The sequence below is a fragment of the Notamacropus eugenii genome, chromosome 1 (genome assembly GCF_028372415.1).
Source record: "Notamacropus eugenii isolate mMacEug1 chromosome 1, mMacEug1.pri_v2, whole genome shotgun sequence".
NCBI classification, from domain to species: Eukaryota; Metazoa; Chordata; class Mammalia; order Diprotodontia; family Macropodidae; genus Notamacropus; species Notamacropus eugenii.
The window spans coordinates 612,819,651-612,826,745 of NC_092872.1; positions in this window are offsets into that span (position 1 = coordinate 612,819,651).

The following is a 7,095-nucleotide window of genomic DNA, read 5'->3' on the forward strand; positions in this document are numbered from 1 at the left end:
TGACCCATAGGAGGCACTTAATCGTCACTCTTCCTTAGTTTTTTATGGTGTTGCTTTGTCCTCATTCTCATTGTCTGATTGCTCCTTCTCAGTTTCTTTTCCGGGATCATGATATGAATGACATCATAGGTACCCTGGGAGTCCCCCAAGCTTTTGTCCTAGGCCCTCTTCTTTGTTGTCCAATAATCTCATCAGTACCAATGGATTTAACTATCCTTTTTATGAAGATGATTTTTGGATTTATTTATCCAGTCTTCTTCTGTCTCCTGACCCTCTAGTCCCACATCACTAGCTGCCTTTTGAACATCTCAAATTGAATGTCCTACAGACATTTCAAACTAAATAGGACTTCTTGCCCCCAAAACTTCCCCTCTTTCTAATTTCCTCTTGGTCATCCAGACTTGCAACCTTTATGCCATCCTTGACTCCTCACTTAAACTCACCCTACATACCCAATCTGTTGTCTAGTTTGGTCATTTCTACCTTCCCAGGATCTCTTGTATGAGTCCTATTCTTTCTTCTGACATCTCTAGTACCCTTGTATAGGTCCTCATCCCATGTCCGAACTATTGCCAAGAGCCATCTAACCTGTGTCCCTGCCTCAAGTCTTTTCCCCAATCCCATTCACACTCAACTGTTGCTAAAATCATATTCCAAAAACATGGGTCTAACCATATTACTTCCCTACTTAAACTCTAATGACTTTCTATCACTTCCAGGGCCAAATCAAAAAAACTTTATTTGGTGTCTAAAGTCTATCACAGCCTGGCTGCTTCTTACCTTTCCAGTTTGCTCTGATCTTCTTACCATTTACTCTCCTCTACATACTTTGCAACATTGAAGTCATCTACTCTTCACTCTTCCTTACTCCTCACATCTCATTGTGGATTCTACCTCCACAATATCTCTTTCATTGGTGGCAGCTTCAGCTCCCCACTAGAACTCACTCCATATACCTAATCTGTTGTCATCTTTTTAATTAATTATTTTTAAAAAGTTTTCAACATTTATTTCTATAAGATTTTAAGTTCCAAATATTTTTCCCTTTCTCCCCAAGATGGCAAGCAATCTGATATAAGCTATATATGTACAATCATATTAAACACATTTCCACATTAGTCATGTTGTGAAAGAAGAAACAGAACAAAAGGAAAAAACTGCGAGAAAGAAGAAAAACCAAAATAAAAGTGGAAATAGTATGCTTTGATCTATATTCAGACTCTTCTTCTGGATGTGGATGGCATTTTCCATCATGAATCTTTGGTAATTGTCTTAGATCCTTGCATTGCTGAGAAGAGCAAAGTCTATCATAGTTAGTTTTTGCACAATATGGCTGTTACTGTGAACAATGTTCTTCTGGCTCTGCTCACTTCACTCAGCGTCAGTTCACGTAAGTCTTTCCAGATTTTTCTGAAATCTGCCTGCTCACTATTTCTTATAGCACAATACCATTCCATTACATTCATATACCACATCTGCTGTCGTCTTGTCACTTCTACCTTCACAACACCTGTCTCATAACCTCTTTTCTCTCTATACACACAGCCCCATCGTGATGTAGGACCTTATCACCTCTCTCTTGGGCTGTTGTAGTAGCCCAGTTGTTGGATGTACAGTCTCAAGTCTCTCCCCATAGTAATCCATTCTCCACTCCGCTGTCAATGTGGTCTTCCTGGAGCACAGATCTGACCATGTTACTCTTCCTCCCCCCATTTAATAAACTCCCATGACTCCTTGTTATCTCCAGTATCAAATATAAAATGCTGTTGGGTATTTAAAACACTTCACAATCTGGTGCCTTCCTCTTTTTTCAGGCTTGTGCTTTACTTCTTTCCTTAGTGCTAGATAAACTGGCTTACTGCCACTCCTCACATACAACACTCCATCTCCAATACCATGCCCTTTTACTGGCTGTTTCCCATGCCTGGAATGTTTTCCATTCTCACCTTTGTATCTTGGCTCTCCTGGTCTCCTTTAAGACTCAGTTCTCATCCCACCCTCTACAAGAGGTCTTTTCTGGGTCCCCTTCACAGCTAGTGCTTTCCCTTTTATTTTACCTTCCATTTACACTGTCTATATCTTGCATTAACATCATTATTTGCATGTTTTGGCTTTTTCTGTATCTGAAGGGTTTAGCATACTGAAGGGCCCTTAGTGCTAACTAACAGATAAGGCTAATTCTGATCCACCCAGACATTAAGGCCCTCTACCCTCAGTTACTTTTTATTTGGTTAGTAAATGTTTTGCATTTGCTTATTGTGTACTTACTTGCTTTTCTCCAAGAGAATATAAGCCCTTTGAGAGCTGGGATTATATTGCCCTTGTCTTTATATCTCCCCTCAGAGCCTAGCACAGTGAAGAACAAGTAGTAAATACTTAGTAAGTGCTTGTTGAGTGCATCAATGAATGCTTTATTTGGAGTCAAAGGAACTAGATTCAAATCTTAGCTTTGCCACTTAATACCTATGTGAGCTTGAGCAGGTCATTTAAGTTGTCTAGGACTCATTTTCTTCATCTCTAAAATGAGATGGTTGCTTTCAGCTCCATATCTGCTTCTCTCGTCTCATTTCTTCTCAAAGTAGGCCATTCCACTTTGGGTTTGCTGTGATTCTTATAAAATATTGCCCATCTTTTTCCCCTATAAAGCAAGATATATATAATATATGTATATATACATACCTATATGTGTGTATTTATATATATATATATGCCTGTCCCCCATATCTCCCATTCAGTTGCCCAAGTAAAACAAGGCTAATTGCTCTCCCATGTGCCAACCATTCCAATACTTCAAAGCAGTTGGCATATTCCACCTTAAATATTCCCTTCACTAGGCTAAAGGTTCCCAGTTCCTTCAACTAATTTCCATAAAGTTTTCAGTTCATTGGACTGATTTTTCCTATGATGTAGCTTTTAGTCTCCTCACTACCCTAAATCATCCTCCTGCTTTCCTTTGGGCACATTCCATATTATGCTTGTTATAGGAAAATAGCTTATTGATTGAATGATTTTGTAAGGAGAATTCCTGTTCAGGGATATGTTGGGTTACCTGAGCCATAACTTCTGAGGCCCCCTTCAACTCTGAGATTCAGTGATTTTATATTTATAACAAAATAACACCACAATAATAAACACACTTATATAGTATTCTAAGAATTACAAAGCACTTTCCTTGTAACAAGCCTGTAAAGCAGATATAAGAGTGCCTATGGGGCATTACCTTGCTACAGAAGCATTTTTTTGGACTTTTTTGTTTATTGTGAAATTAACAAATATCAATGAACATGAATATTTCAACCCATAAAGAAAGAAAAGTATATGAAATATTAACAATAGCTAGTATTTACATTTAATATATCTAATATAATGTAATTATATTAAATATAACTATATATATACATATGTCAAAGCACTTTACAAATATTAACTCACTTTATCCTTACACTCTGGGAGGTAAGTGCTATTTCCATTTAACAGAGGAGGAATTTGAAGCAGACAGAGTTAAGTGACTTGCCCACTTACACAGCTAGTAGATGTCTGAGTATGGATTTGAATTCAGGTTTTTCTGACTCCAAGCCCGGCCTTTTATCTACTGTATCACCTAGCTGTTTCTAATTATGGTTATTACATACAGCTTGGTTTTTTTGTTTTTTAAAATGGGTACTAAATTTAGCATTGTACTAATGTTGCTTGTCTCTCTCCTCTTCTGAGGATCTATCTTCCTTCTGCTCTTTTCTGTGTATTTTTTGTGTCTCATTAATCTTTTTTTCCCCTTTATTGCAAGTGTCATGATTTCTGTTTTTACAAGTGAAATAGCTGAACCTTTGAGTGACTTGCTCACAGTCATACAACTAGTGTCAATTGGCCTTCTTCAAGACTCAGTTCCAATCCCACCTTCTATAGGACATCTATTTTCCTGGTCCTCCTCACTACTAATGCCTTCCCTCTGATATTGCATTCCAGTTACACCGTCTGTATCTTTACAGGTGTAGCTATTTTCATGTTGCATTCCACTGTAATGTGAACTCTTTTCAGGGACCATGGTTTTGCTTTTTCTATATTTGTAAGGCTCAGCATATTGCTTGACCCACAATGCTTGTTGACTGTCTGACAGATGAGGCTGACCCTGATCTACCTGGATGTTAGGGCCCTCTACTTAACTGGGGCAGCTAGGTGACACAGTGGATAGAATGTGAGATCTGGAGTCAGGAGGACCTGAGTTCATATCCAGCCTCAGACATTTATAAGCTATGTAACCCTAGGCAAGTCACTTAGCCCTGTTTGCTTTGGTTTCTCATTTGTAAAATGGGCTGGAGAAGGAAACAGCAAACCCCTCCAGTATCTTTGCTAAGAAAAGCCCAAATGGGGTCAAGAAGAGTTGGACATGACTGAAATGACTCAACAGCAATTATTAAAATAGGCTCAAGTTCTGTGTTTTTCAGTTCTTACTTAAGTAACCTTGAGCAAATCATTGAAATTCTCTGGGCCTGTTTCTTCTTATGACAAGAAGTGTTGGATTAGGTGGCCTCATGTTTTGTCTAGCATAACATTTGTGGATTAGGAGGCAGAGTGACAGGTATAGTGGGAAGAATACTGGCTCTGGAATCAGAATATTGAGGTTCAAATGATACTTGCTACCTTTGTGACCTTGAGCAAATATTTAACTTTCTTGGGTCTCAGTTTTCTAATCTGTAAAAGAGAACATGCATGGCCTTTGAGGTCTCATCAAGCTTTGATCTTAGACAGCAGAACTTTAAATGAATTTGGATGCTCTTATTTGTGAATTACTTTGGTTTCATTGTATTAAGTGCTAAAGATTTTAAGATTTTTTTGCCATTTGTTTTGTATGTTTATTTGATTTTTTCACTCATTGTTATTGTTTACAATAAAAAAGTAGGAAAGATAATTTTCCTCTAACAGGCTTGGCCTGTCCTTCTATTCATTCATTAAAAAAAAAAAAAAGAGATTTGTTAGAAATTCACCCTGCTTAAAACACTATACTAAGCTCCAAAGCAGATAACAGTTTAAATAATATTCTTGCAACCATGGAATTTAAGTCTAGTAGGGGTAGGTAAAGCATCTAATATCTCAGCAAAATATAATATACAATAATAAAGTTAAGTTGGATTAGATAGTTAAAAACAAGGTGATATTTGAAGTCCAAGGAAAGGGGAAAGGTTCTTTTATTGATTTAAGGGAACAGAGAGGGAAGCCTTTCTGAAACAGGAAGCATTTGAGTTGGACTTTAAAGAATTTTGCAGAAAGACTTAAATGAACTGATGCTGAGTGAAATGAGCAGAACCAGGAGAACATTGTACGCAGTAACAGCCACATTGTGCAATGACTAGATTTGATCACTTTATCTCTTCTCAGCAATGCAAGGATCTAAGACAACTCCAAGGGACTCATGATGGAAAATGATGTGCACATCCAGAAAAAGAACTGTGGGGTCTGAATGCAGATCAAAGCATATTATTTGCACTCTCTCTCTTTTTCTTCTTTCTCATGGTTTCTCCCATTGGTTCTAATTCTTCTTTACAACATGACTAATGTGAAAATAGGTTTAATATGAAAGTTTATATAGAGCCTACATCAAGTTACACACCTCTTGTGGGGAGGAGAAAGATGGGGAGAAAATTTGGAACGCACACTCTTTCGGAAGTGAATATTGAAAACTAAAGATAAATAGAAAAATATAATTAAAAAAATTTTGCTAAGTGAAGAAGTCAAGGGAGGGTCTTCCAAGTATAGGTAACTATAGTGAGTAATAACGCGGGGGACAGAGTATAGTCTCTTCTGAGATAAGGCTAGAAAAATAGGATGGCACAAGATTGGATAGAGTTTTGAATATCAGATCAAAAGATTTAAATTCTTTTCAGGAGATGGTACAGAGCCACTGAAGATTGTTGTGACTGTTGTTTAAAAAAAAGGCAGTGGAATGATATTACCAGATTTATTTGCAAGGAAAGATTATTCTGAAAGACTGATTTGAAAAAGTGAGAATGAGAATGGAGTTAGAAAGATCTGTTGGGAGGCTAATGTTTGTAATAAAGACCTGTAAAGAGGTGATAGCAATGGCAACAAAGAGAAGGGGACAGATTCAGAGTATATTGCAGAAATGGAATCAACAAAAATATGAACGGGAAGGGAGAGAAAATAGCCAAAGCTATCTCAAAGGCTGTCAAAATAGGAGAGAGGGTGCCGGGTGGTATCACAGAAAGAAATGACAGTGTAGGACCAAGCTGAGGAAAAATGATTGATTATTTGCTCTGTTTGAGACTTTGTTGATTTGGAGGTGCTGGGGAGACATCACAGAATGTCAGTGTTGTAAGGGATTAAGGGGACATCTCATCTAACTTGTGACTAAAAAGGAATCCCCTCTTCAACGTAATCAACTAATAGTCATCCAACGTTTGCCTGAACGTCTCTAGTTCCAGGAAACATCCTGAACTAGCCAGGTTTTCTTTAAATATGTCTAATTGTTAATATCATTTTCCTGACATAGTGTCTTGGGATCTTCCACTCATGGCTCCTATTTCTTTTCTCTTGGGGCAGGAGGAAGCATAAATCTAGTTCCTCCTCTATATAACCCCCTTTTAGATGAGAGACTCAAGGCAACTCCTCAACCTTCCCCTCCAGCCTTTTTCAACCAGTATGAAAGACTATCACATGCTTTCCTAAAACCTAGATAAACTGTAAACAACATCCCCTTATTCTACCAGACTAGTAACCCTGAGCAGAAAAAAAAGACGTTTGGTTACTGTGTCAAGACCTGTTATTGTTCTGGGAGTGGTTTTAAAAGAATGGAAAGGGAAGGGAAGAGGAATATGATAGCGGAGAGAAAAGGAGAAGAAGATTAGAAAAAATTATCTCATAAAATCAGGTTGTACAAATAGAAGTCTATAAAAATAAAGAGGAAGAGAGTGGGGAATGACTGACACTTGAACCTCACATATGAATTAGTCAAAAGAGGTAAGAATACACACACTTAGAGTTGGGTGCAGAAATATATTTCACTCAGCAGGAAAATAAGAGGAAAAGGGGAGAAGGGAGAAAGAAGAATTAGAGAGAATATTAATGGAAAGACCCATCCTA